This window comes from Mus musculus, chromosome 16 (assembly GCF_000001635.26).
Source record: "Mus musculus strain C57BL/6J chromosome 16, GRCm38.p6 C57BL/6J".
Taxonomy (NCBI): Eukaryota; Metazoa; Chordata; class Mammalia; order Rodentia; family Muridae; genus Mus; species Mus musculus.
Genome location: NC_000082.6, coordinates 93,182,851 through 93,203,094, shown reverse-complemented (window position 1 = coordinate 93,203,094; position 20,244 = coordinate 93,182,851). Strand labels below are relative to the sequence as shown.

At 44.0% G+C, this 20,244-nt stretch overlaps 1 long non-coding RNA gene across 1 annotated transcript; it reads left to right on the top strand.

Annotated features, from left to right (window-relative positions):
• Positions 1-9,299: 9,299 nt before the first annotated feature.
• On the top strand, positions 9,300-18,893 carry Gm30530. The gene is made up of 3 exons (XR_385063.1): positions 9,300-9,380; positions 14,171-14,354; positions 18,754-18,893. It is a non-coding gene; the product is annotated as a predicted gene, 30530 (long non-coding RNA).
• The last annotated feature ends 1,351 nt before the right edge of the window (positions 18,894-20,244 follow it).

Sequence of the window (20,244 nt, the reverse complement as noted above, 5' to 3'; positions counted from 1 at the left end):
GGAACATCTGGTGTCCCCATCAGATCACTGTGCATTAACTATGGCCCAGTATAAGATGCAAGAACTCTGGTTCCTGGGAGAGTTCCTGAGTTGCCTTTGGTCTAGTCATTCTATTTGATATATGTATGTGTATGTGTGTGTGTGTATGTGTGTGTGTGTGTGTATATATATATACATATATATATATGCTTTATTCAACATGTTGCATTGGATTAAGCCTCCATTTCTGCAGAGAGCTTCCTATCTATGGTTCCTTGCCAAGGAGACAGCACCACACTCCTCCTTCCCAGGCCTGTTGCCAGTCAACACACTTTCACACCAGAGACTGGGATTTTCTGTGCTCTGGCACAAACTGCTTGTTATTTGAGCATTGGGCACACCCAAAATATTATGTGTAGGCTTTGCCTAGACTGACAAAATTCTAGTGACTCCTGCATTCTTACTTTTGACTCAGGCTTTAATAATCAATTTGGCTTGATAACTATCATCAATATATTCTTGGTAGACAGGGTAATTTCCTGTCTCACTGTCTGTCTACGTGCTATGGTGTCCTCCTGAACTCAATAGCAATTCTAGGAATTGTCCATTTCTGGACATTCTTGTGACCTTAATCTGGGTTCTTCCATTTTCATGATGGTCAATCGCTGTGCTATGACAGTGCCACCCAGAACAATGGCTTGCTTTCAACATACTTGGAATTCTGGCTTGGGCACAGTATTGGCTGCACACATTTCTGTAGTGAGACTTTTAAAGCAGTCTCAGAGTGCTTCTTGTCACAAGTTTTGTCTTGATTTCCTCTGTGTTGGTTTTGTTTTTCTGAGCTTGTTTTATCCACAAGCCAAGGAAGAATATTGGACAGTTGGAGAGATAGAAGGGAGATGGGTAGAGTCTGAAATCCCAGTAGAGGTGTGTTAAGGACTTGAACTGAAAAAAAAAATGAATGAAGATATGAGTAACGTAATATTTAATGCTTAGCAGAAAAAAAGAAAAGAAAAAAAAAAACCACATGTTCAAAGTATAAGAGGCTGGGATGTGGCTCAGTGGGTAGGGTGCTTGCCTGGAGTGGAAGCTCCGAATTCCATCCCAGTATCACATACTGAATGTTCTAGATAGCCCATGCTCAGAATCCCAGATGTGGAGTCAGGAGGATCAGAAGTTCACTGTCAGCCTCAGTGGTCTAACAAGCTTGAGGGGCGTCTGGTCTGCGCGAGACTGTGTCTCAGAGCATATGTAAATCAAAATTCAAAGACGCAGACAACATATGGAGAAAGGAACAGTCACTTAATGCCCAAGCGACTCTGTCGACATGTGTGTGTTTGTATATGCACACACGTGTATCACTTTTCAGCTCCATATGTGTGAAGGATGATTTGGCAGGCAAGGCTTTTTGGACGACTAAGGACTATTAAGGTAGGAATTCAGTAGCCTGTTCTGGCCTTAAGCTCACTGTGTCACCGAGGGTGACCTTGAACTTCTGACCCTCCTTTATGGAATGCTGTTAAAGTATTTGGTCCAGAAGCATGTGTGTGGCAGCTCCCCATACCTCTTCTTGCAGATGCAGTAAACTTTAGTTCACTGATGTCATTCCCTAGGCAGTTTAAGCAGTTTTCCTTCTTTAGCATTATAGCAACATGAGCATTTCTGCTTAGTGATAACCATGGTGTTGAACTTCACTTATTTCCTTAATATAATTTCCCAGAAATCGAATTGCAAGGTCAAATAACATGCATATTCATTAAGAATGTTAATACCATGCATGGTCAGTGCCTATTCATTAATAATGTTAATATCTATAGTCCAGCGGGGGAAGTTATTTACAGAAATAAAGAAAAGGAGCCAGGCATAGTAGCTCATGCCTGTAACCCCAGCATTCATGATATGGACTCAGGAGGATCAAGAGTTCAAGGCCATCCTTAGCTACATCCAGTCTGGTCTGAGCTACATAGTACCCTGCCCCACAGAGCCCCAAATATAGTAAATGAAATAAACATAAGTAGCAATTTATGAGGTGATTTATGAAAATGTTAAATTTTGATTTTTTTTTTTTTAGGAATCACTTCAAAGTGTCCTCTCTACATTAGATGTGTTCCCTCTTCTGGTGACAAAGCCACTGAGATGTTTTGCCTTGATTAGCCGAGTCTCTGCGCATTTCACTATCGCCATTGAGTTTCATTCATGTTTTCATCCGGATGTCTTTTACCCTTTATTAGTTATCATCACATAAATTTAAATCTTCTAACAAAAATTGAAAAAAAGCAGCAAACAAACAAACAAGCAAACAAAAAACCCAGAGCTAATGGCTACAGCTTAGTTGACAGAATATTTGCCTGACATTCGTTATGTTTCAGTCTCACTCCCCACTACTAATAAAACAGGCATGGTTCTACGTATCTGTATATCCAGGACAATAGAAGTGGAAGCAGTATCAGAAATTAAGGGTTATCCTTGGCTATCTGGAAAGTTTCAGGTCAGCCTGGGCTTCTGAGACCCTGTCTCAAGTCAAACTTTCCCGATACACATTCATAATAATGCCACATACCAAGTGCTAGGTGGTGGGCTCCTTGTACACTTCGTTGACTTAGGTGTCACCATCTTAGTAAGAGGTAGCAGCCTTTAATTTATATCTTATGTGTTCAGTAGTAAGTCCAGAGAACCTGATGTGAATTGACCAGAATCTTCTGAGTCTCATGGGATCTACGCTACCACTGGCACTTAACCAATGACTGATGCATCTATCAACCTTTACTGAGCATCTGCTAAGAGCAAGGCGCTGATCAGACATGGATACAGGGGAGAAAAGCATGATATTTGGGGGAGTGAACACAGACACCTCCATCAATGTATTATAAAATGCAGCTTACAGGAGACAGCTGGGTGCACAGGACCTGGCCTTTAAAGGTCCTTTTTGTAACACTTGTACAGGTGACAATGGAGAATGAGTGTTGACAGCAGACAGACCATCTTAAAGTCCAAGAACAGAGGAAGAAAAGGTGGCCATGAGGAGAAGTGTAATGATGTTGCTGGGGATTGTGAGAAATTGGGTTATAAAGTGTGATGGGGAGACAGGTCAGGCACACTTTTCCTAACCTAAAAAGAGAGTGTTTGATCTCATAGCTGTAATTAGTAGAGGTGATTGATGTACCCAAAGAGAAATCTTAGAATTCCTTAAAATGTGGTTAAGAGCAGTAGAGACCAGAGACAGGAATGCAAAAAATTATGCTATCCTAGTTAGTTTTCATTGTCAACTTGACAACAGCATAGAGTTACTTGGGAAGAGGGAACCTTCACTGGATTGACATGATGGTATTGGTCTGTGGCCACATCTGTGATATATTGTATTGATTTATGATGGATGTAGAAGGGTCATGCCCACTGTGGGCAGCACTATACCTAGGCAGGTGGGTTTCTGCTATATAAGAAGGCTAGTTGAGCATGAGCCAGTGAGCAGTTTCTACTCTAGCTCTTGCTTGCGTTCCTGCCCTGACTTCCCTTGATGATGGGCTATGATCTGGAAGTGCAAGCTAAAATAGTCATTTCTTCCCCTAAGTTACTTCAGGCCACAGTGTTTATCAGCAACACAAAGCAAACTAGAATATGTGGCAAGAAGAAAATGTAGACATTTGGACAACACAAAGACTTTGTGTTTAGATGAATGTAAGGACCAACATGGAGAAGATAAAGATTTGTCCTAGGTTTTGACTCTGGGTGATGGGCATCTGGGTGCCACTAGTAAAATAAGAGGGGCGTTGGGAGCAGGAGCTGAGGAAGAGGCAGGGATCAAGTTGAAATGATTAAGTTTGAAGTGGTTAAGAACATTGGAGATATGAGTTGAGAGAGATGCCCTTGACTTTGAGGGTTGGAAAGGAGTGTGTGGTGCTCAATAATTTTGCAAATAAGCTATCATTGTCATCCGGAAGAGGGATGGAGTCAAGGCTGAGAGAACAGTGGAGAGGGGAGGCCAGGTAAGACCGTCAGTTTAAAAATGGTAATGAAAGGAAGGAGAATAAGGAGGCAGCCAGTGAAGAGAAGAGGAGGGATCATAGTGAGCTATGCAGGGAAGCCCAAGGGATCATCTCTAAGGGTGGCAGTTGATGTGAAGTGAGAAGATGATGCCCCGGAGAGTCCCAAGGTGAGTTATTATTGAAAGAGGTCCTGTTGCCTGGTAGTTAACTCTTTAGAGAACTCCCTTAGTAGGACACTAGGGAAGGGAGTCTGGGCTTTGTTGGGAAACATGACAATGAGAAGAGCAAGAGATGACTAGAGGGCATGAGTATGCTCCAACACACTCATAGAATACATTAAAAATAGAAATATAGAGTGGACAAGACCAAGGAGGCTTCTCAGTGGAAGACAAGGCAGAAGGCACCTCTGGCTTAGAATGGGGGTAAGGGGAGTGATCTATAAGGAGAGGCTCCAAGGAAATGGGAGCACATAACCAAAAGCCCAGATGAAGACATTATCTGCTAAAACGATGTGTGCTGTAGAGAGGGGGGTAATTAAGATAGTCATAAATGGGCTGGGGGGGGGGGCGTCTACAACTGCAGTGAGCCTGCTTTGTGAACATGAGGAGCAATGTTCAGTCTCCAGGACCCACATGATCACAAATGTGCACTCCCTCTCCCCCAGAAACACATCAAAGAGAAAAGTATCAGTATAGAGGTTTGGAAAGAAAGGAAAACGAGGGACTTATTCCTCACGTCCTCTCGATTTGGGGTAGGATGAGGATGAAGTGATCCAAGGAGTGTCACAGCCAGGGGAAACGTCAGCAGAGGGCTGAGGGAAAGATGTGGAGCAGGTATATTAAGAGGTATAGCCCAACCTGTCCTTTGCTTGTTGTTCTTAGCACAAGAAGCAGCAAGGAACCTGCTTCCCCTCAGTGTCCCCATTTGACTCCCAAGGAACCTCCATCCCTTAAGAGTCCCCAAACCTCCATCCCCTAAGAGTCCCTATCTGATCTAATAAAGTCCATTGTGTTTATTCTTCTGTGAGAAGTTGGAAGGGAAGAGGAGAAGAGACCAGGGAGGATAGAACAGGTAGAGAATATGTCAGTGTTTATCGCAAATTCAGACCTCCCATTCCTGACTCTCTCTCTCTCACAGCGTGGTGAAAGTGCTCAAACAGCACAGGAGGGCATACAAGAGCTCATGGTTTTTACGTGCTCAGCTTACCTTGTGAGACTAGATTTGCGTGTGGATTGAGACTACAACGTGTAAGGTGTAATCCAAAGTAATTACACAAGTGATTATTATTTAGGCAAGCTAATCTCCATGGTTACATACCTGGTACTGTGCTTCTGGCACCAGGGTTTTTTTTTAAAAACATGTGGAATACTCTAAAAATTAGTATTTTAATTATACAGTTTGCCATCTGCTTTGGCACACTGGAAGTCTAGTTCCAACGCATGCCTTTGGAGACTCACGCATCTGAGGGTTCCACGGCGACTCTTCTGTTAGTGTGGAGTTAATTCTTTGGAAGCCTTTTTTGACTCAACTGCTCATGACCTATTCCAGGAAAGGCATTAGGAAGGAGCCAGCAGATAACAGATCTCCAGCTTAGAAAGAATTGCTTCTGGAAACTGTGTGGCAGCAGATAAGGCTTGCTGTATGGGAGGTGACTTTACCCGACCACACGCTTGGGTGATGTAGCACCTCTGAGTAAGCGTTGTACACAGACTGATAAACTCTGCACTAAGTAAATTAAGAATTCTATTGCTTTAATAGCTTGCCCTCTAAGGCCAATGACTAATGTGATTAGTTATTATGTGCAATAATAAATGGGCCGTGTAGACTTTATAATGGGGGTTCTGGTGAGATTGAATCATCTCCAGATGTTCTAACATTTATGATACCCAAGCTATACTGAGAGGAACTGATGGTTTAGAATGAGCCAAGGATTCTATCATAAGCAGAATGATAGCTGTTGGAGTTTGGAAGGGCTTGACCATTTTTGTGTCCTGTGATTGGAATGACATATGCTACTTCCTTAGATTCTGTGTCATTAGGTAACTCACAATAGCTAAAGGCATCCTGGGGATTTGAACTCAAAACTTAACACTGAGACCCAGAGAGGCAGAGTAACTGCACTGCTAGTCACTGAAGGATCTAGGACTAACCCTGGCTAGCAGAATTCACCCATTGTGTGTATTTAGTAGAAGACCAGAAATGAAGCTGGGGTTCTACATACAACGCATGGTGGCTCACATTTATGATTCCTCTCTACGTCTGAGAAAAGACAAAATAACACATAGCCATAGAGAGCATAGAGAAGGGTGAGCACACACAACCTGGGCACCAGTCTTGGCCTGGGCCATATGTTAGCTCTGTTTTTCATTGCTGGTATGAGCATTAGCTCTAGACTCTGTCACCATCTTCTGTCCCTTTTCTTCCCTCTTACTCCCCATTCATCTTCGTTTCCCTTCTTCCTCTTCCATGCCCCCCTCCTCTAGACTGTCCTGGTAGGGTTCTGGCTAGTACAGGGAATTCCTCTACTCTCTTGCTAGTCTGGAATAGTAAAGTTGTGTGTACCCTCTGCTTCAAGAATGGGAAATTATCTTCAAAAGTGGAGACTTTCTTGCTTAGAAAGTGGTCATGTCCATTGCTCTACACAAAAATCACTCTTAATATTATAGAGATACCCTTTAAAAAATTACAAAGTGATGCTCTGAAAATATATCCCCATCTTTTTGAGGGTGTATGTATTGTTTTATCCCTGTGTCATAGGTATAATAGTGGAGTCCTTCATGAAAATGTTATTGTGGCAATCTTAAGAACATGATGGCTTCCAGATGTTATCACACAGTTTGTGTGTGGACTAAGTATGTGATGACTGGACATCTGGGCCCCTCAACCTGCCATCTCGCCCCTCATTACAGATTGCTTCTTGGCATTTGGGCATATTATGGTCTTATGTTATTCCTTTAACTTCTTCATACCTTTACCTAGACTATGAAAATGAGGGTGAATGACATTTTGTATATTTCTTTTTGTTTTGTTTTGTGAATTGATTGTCCATCAGTTTTGCAGACTTTTACACTGAATTATTTCTTTGATTTCTTCTTGGGCGTAGAAACTGAGCCAACTATCTATTGTTATGCAAAGTATGGTCTCAAAGTTGGTAGCTGTGAATAGTCCACAGACAACTCAGGAAATACTTATGCTCAGTGGAGGGGGACATGGCCTGAGAACCAGAAGCTCCCAGCAGAGAGGAGAGGCCTGGACAGCTCTTTAGCACTGGCCCAGTGGTTTAGTTCTAAGAATGTGTATTCCCAGCAGGAACACTTTCACTGAGATATAATTTATAAAGATTCGTATGAAAATAATGCATTAGCATAAACGAACTTTTAGATTGTGTATACATTTCAGGCCAGATCACCCAGAAAAGTGTTAGGACAACACAAAGTCGTGTGTGTGTGTGTGTGTGTGTGTGTGTGTGTGAGGACTGCACATGTTCATGTGTGCATGTGTATGTGCATGCATGTGGATGCTAGAGTTGGAGGTCTAGGGTCTTTCTCCACACTGTCTTTTTAAAGACAAGGTCTCTCACTGAACCTGGAGTGTCACAGTTCAGCAAGGCTAACGTTTGAGTGAGACACAGGATCCTCATGTCTGTGTCTCCAGCTTTAGGATTATAGGCATAAGTCACCACATCTGGCTCATAACATGGGTTCTGGGGATAGGAACTTGGGTCCTCATCTTGCACACTAAACACTTTATCCACGGAGCCATTTCACCAACCCTCTCATCTACATCTTTTCAATGGACTATTTTCTACAATATGCCTTAAGTATTTTGAGAAGATACAAGCTTAATTTCTAGGCTGTCAACCTAACTTTGGTTTCTGCCTTAAGTAGCAAGCAGGATGGTAGCTATAGCTGTGGTACCATCACAGTTAGTCAGTAAGATACTCTCTCCTCGGAGGCTCATTGGTCAAGGCTCAGAATTTAGACCACCAGAGGATGGGAGCAAGGCCAGGCTGCTATCACCTTGGATCTATAGTCTTCATCTCTTAAGCATGGAATTGTAATATCTGGCATATTTATCTCTTAGGACTGTCATAGTCTTTTATTGAGATATATTTCTCTCTATCTATCATCTATCTATCTATCTATCTATCTATCTATCATCTATCTATCATCTATCTATCTACCTATCTATCCATCTTGATATGCAGATATTTGTTTATGCAAACTATAAAGTGCCATACAAAATGTAAAGTGTACCAGGTTACTGTTACAGTCACTAGAGCATGTTTATGACTTTTTTCTATTGAGAGTCTGAAGAGAAAGCCAGGGTGCATTCAGTCTGGTGTATGGGCTGTGGTTGGGGCATGAAGTGGCTGTTCTTATTTAGGTGGCCCCTGTGTGTCAGTCATAGAGATGAACATGACATTTGCTTAGTGACAGGGCCAGGTGCTTTCTTCTTGTCTTTAAAGTAAGTATTAACTTTCTTTATTCCAAAATTTTCTGATGAGAACCACTTGTTACCACGAAAGTTCCAGGCAACGGTATTGGGGGGGGGGGGTGCATTTCTCCCAAGCCAGGCCATCTCAAGACTCTCTCCAATTTATCCACATGAGTTTTAAAAAGCACAGTGTACTTCATCTGTAAATGGGAACCCAAGCAAGTCTGCTCATCCTAGATCTGCCTGGAAATTCGGTAATAAATATTTCTGTCTTTGGTTTTGGAAGCCATCTGGCTCATCAGACATGTTTGATTTAGGCCCGGCTCCCCCAGAACCACACTTCCCCTTCCTCTTATTGCTATCATGTTTTTCCAAGAACACAGCTCCCCGTTCCCAGTGCTAACTTGTCCATCTCTCAGGGAAGTCTTGTGCCTCATGTGAACAGAACGGATGAGCTTATGAGAAAAGGCCCATTCTGCCTTGGGTAACATTTGCCAATTCATGCATTTGCTCAGGGATCCAGATATCCACAGATCTACCCTCAGTGCCAACCCTGAGCTGGCAGCCAGGAGTGGGTGGAGGTGGTTGTTTTAAGGACTTTGTATTCTTTCTCCGTGGAGGACACTAAGCTGATAATTGCTGGAATTGTTTTCCTAACTAGGAATCCTTCGTCCTTGGGATGGAAGCAGCTGAGTGTTTGCTGGATCCCTTATCAGGGGAGCTTGTGTGCAAGGGAATGGCTCGTTTATAATTTGGATAATGACTCACTGGTAGAATTCAAAGGAGCTGGGCCTGTTTCACAAGGAGTCGGCCTAGGTAGCTTGTTTGAGTATTGAGGCACAAAATGGAGTCAGACAGAATTTGTGCTTTCCTATTGAAGCACAGATGGGGGATTGGCCTTTCGAGTTTGTGAAGAATCGGCACCTAGACATTCCAAGAGAAGCCCTGGGTGTCCCGTTGTCCACACAGATTCTGGAGCTTGTGAGTGGTTCGTGGCTTTCTGGCTTTCTCAGCCCACTCTTGTCCCATCAGAGCATGGTTGAGCCTCTCTCCTCCAGTGTAGACTAGAGTCACTTCCTTTAACAAGGCCTGCAGCTGGAACTTACGTCTTTGCCTTTCTTAGAAATTTTTATTTTGTTTTCACATTTTCCATTTTTATCTCTTATGATCTATCTCATCCTGTTATAGCCGGAAACATGATAGCAGGATTGGGCAACTCTCCAGTCCCTTTCTCTTGGGTAAAGTCTGAAAGCAAATCGCCCGGACCCATCTCCTGTCTCTGCAGCCTGTCCCAGTTGCCTCTGCCACTCACTAACTTCACTCCTTAATTTAAAAAGCCAGCACATTTATTGACCGTCTCACCTGTGTGGCAGGGAACCCTTTTGGTCTTTCTGAGAAGACATGCAGCACAAGCCGCTGACATGCCATTTCAGCTTTCATTTTTGGTTAATTAGTTTGGTAGCCTGTAATTTCTCCTTGTTGTTGTTATTGTTGTTGTTGTTGTTTACCTAGCAGAGACTTTGTGTCTCAGGTGCTACTCACCCTGTGGCATTTATTTCCTGTTCACAGTTTGAAATAATCGAAACCTACAACAGTACTAGATTTACATTTTATCTCAGGAGCATGAGAAGTGGGAACTCGCACCAAAGGGAAGTATTCACAGGGCACGACATGTCCAGGCTTAGAAGAAGGAAGGTCCATCTGTGCGGGGCTCCTTCTTCAGGAAGTAACAATGAAGTTTTTTTTTTTCTTTCTCTATTTGAAAATGTGTATTTAGGACAGTACCCTGTTGTCTCGTCCCAGACGCTAATGTGATGACTAAGATGGAGAACTAAGGTCCTCACCACGAGTCACAAAATAGCCACCCACGTTTCTCAAAGAGCCTGGAGAACACTCCTCTTGTGAGAAATACAAAGGACCGGGAGATGTCCCATGGGTACAGAAAGTGAGCCCACTGCATCTCCTCCTGCTAGCCAAGGGGACAGGCTCTCTCCCACACAGAGAGGTTTCCAGGTACAGATGTCACAAGATGGCTCTGAGCAGTAAGTGGGGCAAAGGTCTCCTTGTGCTCTGTTGTTCCTGATAGAAGTTAGGTAAGAAAACCCTTTTGCCGAGTGTTACACTTGTAGGAAAAAAATATCTTAAAGTAGCACATTTCCCCTAATCTTATAGTTATTTTTTTCAGTTAGAATCTTCATTTTAAATGAGATTTTTACTAAATTTTTCTCACCAAGTTTCCACCATGAAGCTCCACTCTGTGTATGTGTCTGTCTCTGTCTCTGCCTCTCTCTGTCTCTCTGTCTCTCTCTGTGTCTGTCTCTCTGCCTGTGGGTATGCATGTATGTGTGTGCCATGACATGCATGCGGTGCTCAGAGGACAGCCTTGGATGCTGATCCTTGCATTCCGCCTTCTTTGAGCCAGGATGTTCCAGAGGTTTCCCTGTTTCTGTTTCTCTCCTCATCCGTGGAATGCTGGGATTACAGATGTGTGCTGCGGCCATGTCTGAACTTTACACTGGTTCTCTCTGAGGACCAGAATGGAATCCCCATGTCTGTACGTCCAGTGCTAACTGCACTGAGTCAGCTCCCCAGACCCTCATGTGCTGTTCTCATCAGACTTTATACACACCTACAGAAAAGCAATCCTAGCTTACAACCGAGAAGCTTGAATTCACAGGTATCAACTGTGACCTCTAGCCGATCCACTGCATTTCTATTACTGTTTTTCTGAAACTCTGTGTATAGAAAAATGAGAAAAATATTTTATAACTTAGAATTCTTATTCAATGTATCCCAAGTACTACATATTAGAAAATATATGATAATGGAGGGTTTGGTGTTTTTTTTTTTGTGGTTTTCTTTTTTGTTTTTGTTTTTGTATGATCTCAAAACTGTGGGTATTTTTCTTTGTAATCATAAGATGTTGATTAGAACTTAGGCTCACCATGTGTTCCAAGACCTTTCCCATCCAGAGAAACTCTCTTACGCATTTCATATGATGAGTGAACGACAGGGACTCCAGAGCAAGCATTTCTGTGAGGCAGAGAAGTGAACACAGGACTCCTGAGAGCTCAGGTGCCAAGGAGACACCATCTCAGAAATGTGTGTGTCCGTTTAAGCACCTGCACCCTCAGAAGTTGTGAAATGTTAGAAGCTCTAACAGCCGACTTCCCACCCTGGCTTCTAGGAAATGTTTTTGTTCTCTGAGGAGAACAGATACTTTGTGATCTCAGCCCCTCTCTCTTCCCCTTTCTCTTCCCCAACTGTCTTCTCCCTCTGAAAAAGCCCCAGGCTCCGCAGCCATGTAGTTCTCTTCCTGGCATCTGCGGATGGCTTCTTCTGCAGGTGTCTTGTTGTCCTGCTCTGGAAGCCTTTGAAGTTCCATTTGCAAGTGGCATGCTTACAGGTGCAGCCACAGCGATGGGCGCAGGGCATCCCAGGGTTCCTTCTCTGATGGCAAAGGGCAAAGGGTGTCAGGAGCTGTGATGATGGACAGCAGAGAGTTTATCCCTCAGGGTGCTTGCCTTGGAGTAGCCAATCACGGTAGAAGTACAGAAGTTTCTCAGTGGGCAGATCCAACTACTCATCTAGGGTGCTCGTGGTCGGGGAGGAGTGGAAGGGTTTGGAGGATGGGCAGCTGTGAGCAAATATCTGAGTGTTTCATTTTCCTGGAAAGTATAGTTTCTCACTTATGCTCATGTGGGTAGTTAGAAAGACAATGTGAAATAAAGGTGTTCCTGTTAGATTGGTGAAAGAGAGAGAGAGAGAGAGAGAGAGAGAGAGAGAGAGAGAGAGAGAGAGAGAGAGAGAGAGAGAGAGAGAGAAATGGGAAGGCAAGTAGCAAAATTATCAAAGAGAGAGGTAAATAACCCTTGCTTTAAGTCTGGAAAATAAATCACTTTCAAATTCCTTCAAGACAGGGTCTTGTGTATCCTAGGCTGGCCTCAAACTCTTTCCGTAGCTGGGGACGATCTTGAATTAACCTCCTGCCTGCTCTTCCCAAGGGCTAGGATTATAGGTTTGCACCATGACGCCTGAATCATGAGCTGCTCCGGATGGAGCTCAAGACTCATGCATGCCAGGTCAGGATTCTAGCATGTGACACACCCCAGGCCCTGTTTTGTTCCTCTCTAGTCCTAAATGGAAGGTCTACTGAGATTTGTAATCTACAAGCCAGCTCTGGAGTTTTGCCAGCATCTTTATAGACCTTTGAGCAGTTGCTGGAGGGGACAGAGCCATTCTTCCGGCCATCTGAGAACCTCTGCATTTGGGTCAGACAAGGCTCTGCATAAGATGAAGGGTTGCAGTTTCTCTGCATAGTCTGTAAACAATGTACTGTATTTCATGGGTTAGTGTGTGTGTATTTGTATTTGTATGTGTGTGTGTGTGTGTGTGTGTGTGTGTGTATAGTGTATAATTTAGTATGTGTATGTGGTTAAGTGTGTGTGTGTTTGTGTGTATAGTGTATAATTTAGCATGTGTACGTGGTTTAGTGAGTGTGTGTGTGTGTGTGTGTGTGTGTGTGTGTGTGTGTGTGTCCTAGTGCATGTTAGGAATGAAAGAAGTCAATGTTGAGTGTCTTTCTCAATCTTTCTCCACACGAGCTTATAGCTCAACAGTTTGCCTAGGACAGCTGGCTAGGGAGGTTCTTGGATCCATCTGTCTCTTCCTGAGACAGCCCCCTGTGCAAAAGCCAAGACAGGCTGGCGATTCAAACTCAGGTTCTCAGGCCTGTGTAAACACTTTACCAAGTGAGCCCTCCCCTGGCTCCACTTGCTGACTTAGACACAATTCTTTGATGGTAGTATCATTTGGATGTGTTTCTACCCTTGTTCTACTAAGGCAGGTCAATATCAGAGCCGTGTGTCTCAATGACTAAGCTCCTTCCAGAGTAGGAGCCAAGGTTATCAATGGTGTTCATGAGGATAGAACAGAGATGCAATGAGAAACAAAAGAATGGGAGTCACGCATTGACTGTCTCCAGCTCCACCTTAAACTGGCAGCTAGGCCTGCTTAGATGGGCTTTCTTCATCCCTTTCACAGAGCATTTGACTCATGGCCATTTATTTGGAGCCTTTCGAAATAGTCTTCTGTACAGAGCTAGAATTTCCAAACTTTGAAAATACAGAGCTTGCGAAATCTTAAATATCTGTGATTCCTTGAAGGCCAGAGTGGTTGCTTTTGATAGCAAGAAGAAGGACAGGACTGGCTTCGTGGGAGATTTCAACCATGAGTATCTTCTCAGAGGGTGGAATGATCAAAGACAAAAAGGGAAACGTTTGTGTTATGCATTCATGAGCAGCTGCCTGTCCATGTCGGCTATTTTTTTTAATGGGAAGAATATGTAACTTAAAAATTAGAAGAAAAGGTGTGACTTAAATTTGTGAGAAGATATCTTCTGTGTTCAAGGAGAGAGGTTCCTGCCCACATTATAGAGCACACTATGGGGGTGGTAGCTGTGCTGTTTGGCCTTCACAAGTCTGTCTTTGCCTCCCTGTTGTAAAAGCCCTCACTGTGACACCTGTTGGGACCAGTGGTTCCAACTGCAGTTGCGTCCATGATGATTGACCTAGGAAAGAGACTCGATGTCATCGACATTCCTTATGCTGGGGTCACCAGGCCTTGTGGGGGACACACTCAAAGTTAATGCATATCCATTGTTGGTCTAACGTTTGAAGGCAGCTGGCCACATTCTGTTCTCGTAGATTAAATCTAAGAGGCTGGCCCTTGGAAAGGGGGCCTGTGATGTTCTAAGAGATCTCTGTTCACAGGAGTGACCCTGTATCATCTCTGTGTGGAGGAAGGCACCCGTTCTCTCTGCTGTCTGGAAGAGCTCTGGGTCCTCACCACACACCGTGGGACACAGCCATCCTCTCCGCGTGCATGGCATTCTGTGGCTGGAAGGAGCTGAGACTGAGAAGATAGCCCACCTGATCTTCATCCCCTCCCTCTCAGGTCAATAGACCAGAGCTCTTCCTTGGTTACACTCCAAGTTCTGCTGACAAAACAAAGCATGCACAAATGGGAAAGGGCGGAGCTTTAGAGAGGCACCCTAGTTGAACCTAGGGACGGAAGTCAGCACATAGGGCAACATGGACTCCTTGAAAATGGCTGCAGTGAGAAGGAAGATGCTTCCAATGGGCTGCTTATCTTCAGCTCTGAGCACTGATGACCTCTGCACAACAGATTGTGTGTGTGTGTGTGTGTGTATGAGTGTGTATGTGTGTATGTGAGTGTGTGTGAGTGTGTGTCTTAATTCCCATACTTTTAAGTTAGTCTCAGGCCTGTGCAACAGGCACATATGTACCCTAGAGTTTGGTTTATTAAGTGAGGAGTCCTTATGATGGATTTGGGGGCAATAAACAGATGCCAGTCATATCTGTCACAACCACTTGCTCCAATGCCAACATGGCCAGGTCATCATGGCACCTCTGTCCACTGTGTATCCTTGACACTGTACTGAGGACAGACTCACCAACGGGTGGCAGCAAGGTAGCTGAAACTTTGGCTCCTATGATACCATTCCCAGAGTCTTCCCTATGTTCTCGTGGCTGTGTCCTGTCACATGGAGAAGAGTGGTGAGGCGGACCCTGGACATCAGAACAAGGTACAAATGCAATCATATGGACAGCTCCTAGTCAAAAGACACCGACACCAGAGGGAGTTTTAAAAAGAGGTGCTCAGATCATGCGTGTCTCACAGTCAGGGATAGGGAGACCAGTTTCCGTTCACCTCATATGACACTGAATGCACGGTCAGACTAAGGTCAGGGGACAAAGGTGTGTCTATGAAAACCCCATGTATGTACAACTGAGACTCATACTGAGAACCATGGAGTGTTCAGGCTAGTGAGGGAACATTCCAGAGTAAAATAAGACCGTGAGGGTGTAGGGAGGGAGGGATGGCAGAGGTCAGAGAGAAAGAGCGTGAGCATGTGCCACAGAGGTGAGCACAAAGTGCCGCTTGGCTATGCCCAAGTGTTGGAGGATGCGCGTGAAGCTTGACAGAAGGCTGAGTCTGGGAAGAGTCAGAAATCACAATTGTGCTTTTATTTTCCAGATGAATATGAGAATGTATTTGCCTCCTGTAGCAGTCTCTGCCTTCCTGGGCTTTCATCTATATGTAGTGTCCATGCAAGTGACATTTGACATTCAGTGATGATGGTGACTGGTCACTCGGTGGCTTCTCCCCACCTGCCACGTGAGTGCCAGTGCTTTATGGCTCACTTCAACCAATGTGCCCTCTGTATCCTTCCTTGGCTGACAACAACCCTGGCTCCACAGGACACCCAGAGGCTACAAGGAAGAAAGAACTAGGGATCTAGGGAGATGGTTCAGATGATAAAATGCTGGTGTGGTCCCCAGAGCTCATACCATATGCAGTGAGAAGGTAGAGACAGTGGTCCCCTCTGGCTCTTAGGCCAGCCATGCTAGTCTCCTTAGTGAGTTCCAGACCAGGGAGAAACCCTGTCTCAAAAAGCCAAGTAGATGACATCTTAAGTTGTCCTCTGGCTTTCACATGTATGTGTACACGTGAACTCATGCTGACATGACCACATGCACACAACACACATGCATGTGTAGTTCACGGGATGCATTGCAGTTCTTCATGCTTGCAAAAGTCTTCAAAACCTCCTTTAGTTATTTTAGATAATGTCTTCATTGCTTCAAACATAGGCATGTGGACTTTATCATGGGTGTTCTAGTTGCTCGTATTTATTGTTAGTGACTGTCTCTTACTGCGCTTAACTCAAAGCTTAAGCTTTATCATTAGCATGTATGTGTAGGAGAGAAACTGTCACTTTCCGTACATGTACCGGGATGTATATCCACATATAAGGAAGGCTGATGTGTGGGTTATGTGCTCTCTGAGCTGCAGGGTATAAGCCAAACTCCAGGGAATGACTAGCAAAGCCAGTCTGCTCAGACTCACACAGCCAGTGACTCACTGGCTACATTCATACCGGCACGCTGCTCTGTTTAAAACTGAACTCCCTCTAGTGCAATAAAAATACCAAACTCCTGATATGAAGGTTGCAAGAGATTGAGGTTAACTCATGTTAATTTAGATTATACATGGGAATCCAAGCACTGTTGTGTAGATTTGCCAAAGGCCAAACTGGCTAAGTTATCATTTCCCTAACCCATGTGACCTTTAAGTTGGCTTTTTCTCCCAACTCCAATTTATATTCTTCCATCTGCGCAGAGCACAGTTTTTTAGTGAAGTTCCCTCACTAAGCCATGTCTAAGCATGGAGGATAAAGATGCCAAAGGATAGTGGGAAGCTGGTGGGTGGGTACTGTTCTCATTCACTCTATCAGGATCTCAACCCCACCTCTGCTCCCATTCTTCAGAGATTAAAGCTATGTGGACAACCTGGTGTGTAAGTTGCCATGTTTATTTATTTTTTTCCTTTTCAAATTTAGTCATCTCTGTCTTAGCGGTTTCTGTTGCTGTGAAGAGACACCAGGACTATGGCTACTCTTATAAGGAAAATCATGTGATTGGTATTGGCTTTACAGTTTCAGAGGTTTAGTCTAATATTATCACAGCAAGAAGCATGGTAGCATGCAGTCAGTCATGGTATTGGAGAAGGAGCCAAAAGCTGTAAAGTTGGATCAGCACGCAACAGGGAGAGGGGGGTGGGTGGGAATGAGAGAGGTGTGTGCTGAGCCTGGCTTGAGCATCTGAAACCTCCAAACCCATCCCCAGTGACACACTTCCTTCAACAAGGCCACACCTCCAATAATGCCATTCCCAATGAGTCTGTGGGAGCCATTTTCATTCAAACTTCCACATTTGCTACACGGACCACAGTGTTTCAGCCCCAGCAATGTGGTCACACTGGACCTGGCTTTTTTTTTTTTCCTTGCTGGCACATTGTCCCGCATATTGTAGGCTGCTCAGGAGTATCCCTGATCTTCAGCCATTAGATGCTAATGGCATTCTCCATCAAGGTTTTTGTTTTGTCTGTAGGCATGTGTGTATTTGTTTGTATTTGTGTAGGGGCATGTGTGTGCATGTGCATGCGTGTGTACATGCATGTGCCTGTGTATGTGTGTACATGTGAAGGCCTGATGCTGACACCGGGCGACTTCCTCCTTCGATCTCCATCTTTTTCCCTTGAGGCAGGTCTCTCACTTCATCCCAGAGCTGGCTAACACTGCTGGTCTCACTAGCTCTTGTCCCCAGGGTCCTCTGTCCCTGCCTTGCCAGAGCTGGAACCACAGGAAGGCTGTCATGCCTGCGTGGCGCTTACACAGGGGTTAAGGACTCTTGTCCTTGCTTGTGTGGCAAGCACTTTGCCTGCCGAGTTAACTCTCTGGACATTCTGCAAGCTTTGACAGGCCAAACTCATCATTTCCAGGTGTTCCAAATGCCTGTGTGGGGACAACTGACATGAAGGCTTAGTTTTACATTTAATTTTAATTTTAATTGTTTCAGAAAGTAGGAATCACTGTGTACACTCCTCATTATCTTGTTTCTCCTAAGTCAAAACCATGACACCAACAAAAAAATTCGTGACAAAAGTTTTCATCAACTGTAGTGCTGTTTGATGTCTTTAATGGCTGATTAATATTTTGTGGGGGGTGGCACTGTATCTTAAGTTTACTCTACCGTTCTTCTGTTATGGATATTTACATAGGTTGTAGTCCTCAGCCTCCAGAACTGCAACTAGGCATCTTGGTTCTCAAGTTCTTACAGATTCCCAGAAACAGAACTGCATCACGTCTATTGCTCATTTTAAAAGATAATTTCCAGACCATTTGATGATAGCCTTTGTAGGCAGCTGTAAATTGCATTTGAATTAAGGAAGAGCGATCAGATTCTGAAACCTTGGTGGACAATGGATGGGATTATTTCAATTTTTTTTTAAACAGGAAAAGAAACACAAATATATTTGAAAATTTAGTCCTAAATACAGCAACTCTGTGAGCTGCAGGAAGTTTTTGGTTCAGCTGCTGGACCTCTCCAATGACGTTAGTCAGGCTTTTGAGTAAAGCCTACATTAAATGAGCCGTGGAGGTGTGTGTACCTGAGCTGACATTGTCTTCCGTAGTCATGCTAGGAAGGAGAAGCTGAAGAGGGGCTGGATTAAAGCTATATCAAGTGATGTAATACTTTAAAACCATGTCTTGTAAGTTCCCTTGGCGTTGATGTGCACTGGAGACTCTGAACCCAGCTCCACTAGTCAATACAACACAGCCTGAATATCATGTCAGTATCAAGGGACTGGCTGTACGGCTCTCTGTTTAAGACTTTGGATTATTGAAATGTCACTTAAGTCCTCAGCCAGAGCTCAGTCCAGCCTCTAGGTAGCAGGTTTTCATGTTTTCTATTCTTCTCCCCTTTAGAGACATATTGAGACAAAGCACAACTTGGTGTTAGAATCCCACCATCTCCCTCCTCGGCTAAGAAAACGAAGACTTCCTTTGGCCTGTTGTTGTGACTCGGTGAGTGTGTCATTTCTTTTGGTCACTGAGCTGTAAGCAGACCCTTCTCTGGATTTGGCAGGTGTCAAGTCACAGAGGACAAAACTGAGTTCAGATGAAGTGCTTGACTTCTTTTTCAACAGGTTTACTTTAAAATGCGCATGTGCTGTGTGCTTGGAAATTTTCATAGAGCTCCCTTGTTGCGATTGGAAGGCAAAGATGGCCTCCATGCGACTGACCGGGAGGACTGTGTTAGCCTCCTGCCTCCGTGGAGCATCTGGGCTGTGCTCGAAGCCTTTCAGTGGTACAAGCACAAACTTTTTGTAGTTAGAGTAATTTCTGGATTTCTCCAATTCCTCTGTTCTCTGACATCATTTCGCCTAATGAGATTATCGTAATGTTTGGGCTGTATAGGAACAAAGCAAAGACTGATTTTATGTAGAGTCTTGGGAACACTGAGTTCAGTAATTAGAACATTGAGAGAGAAAAAACGTCTAGGGATTGGTTGAAGATGGAGTTTAGTAATCACAGTTGATCTGATTCTTACAGATTGGTTTGAGAAGTTTGGGCTTGTTGCTGATTGGCTGACTTTCAGAAGGGAAAGGATATTGCTGATTGGCTGGTTGTCCGAAGTGCAGGGTTGCCACTGATTGGCTGGTTGTCAGAGTATTACTAATGCAAAATTTCCACTGTTGCCTTTAGTGGCTTCATACAGGTCTTGGTTGTAACAAGTTTCTGCCTTCAGACTCTGGCCATGAGATATTCTTTTCATTTCTTTAATCATGAGTTTAGGAACTTCAAATTCTCGACTGTGTGAGGAAGTCAGGGAATAGAATTTGCCAAAGAGTGAACGTGTTTGCACTCTGTTGGCTTCTCCACTCCCAAGGGTAATGGGACACACGGGGCTCATCAAGTGTTTGATCTTTGTTAGTCTATTTGGTGATGTCCTCGGCTCCCAAAAGTGAAGGCAAGAGAGCATGCTTGCTTGTGTGCATCGTATGAGTGTGCTTGTGCTCTGTCTTCCTGCCCATCTGGGTGTTTGTGGATGTAATAGGTTGTCATTAGGCATCTTTCTCAATCACCCTTCCATCTTCATTCTTGGGGATATGGTCTCCCGTTGGACTTAGAGCTCCCAGTTGGTTGGATTGGCTGCTCACTGCACCCCACAATATGCCTGTCTCTGCCTCCAAAATGTTTGGATTACAGAGGTACTGTGTCTGGCTCTTCTGTTCGTTCTAGAGATTTAAAGCAGAGTTCTTGTGTCTGTGTATCAAGGACTTACCAGTGACTCATCTCCTCAGCCCAGAGCACCGTAAAAATTATATAAATAGTTTAAATATCTGCATATTTCTGCTGTCATCTGACCCTTTTGTTTAGGTTTTTTACAATATTAAATTTTAAGGACCTGTCCTT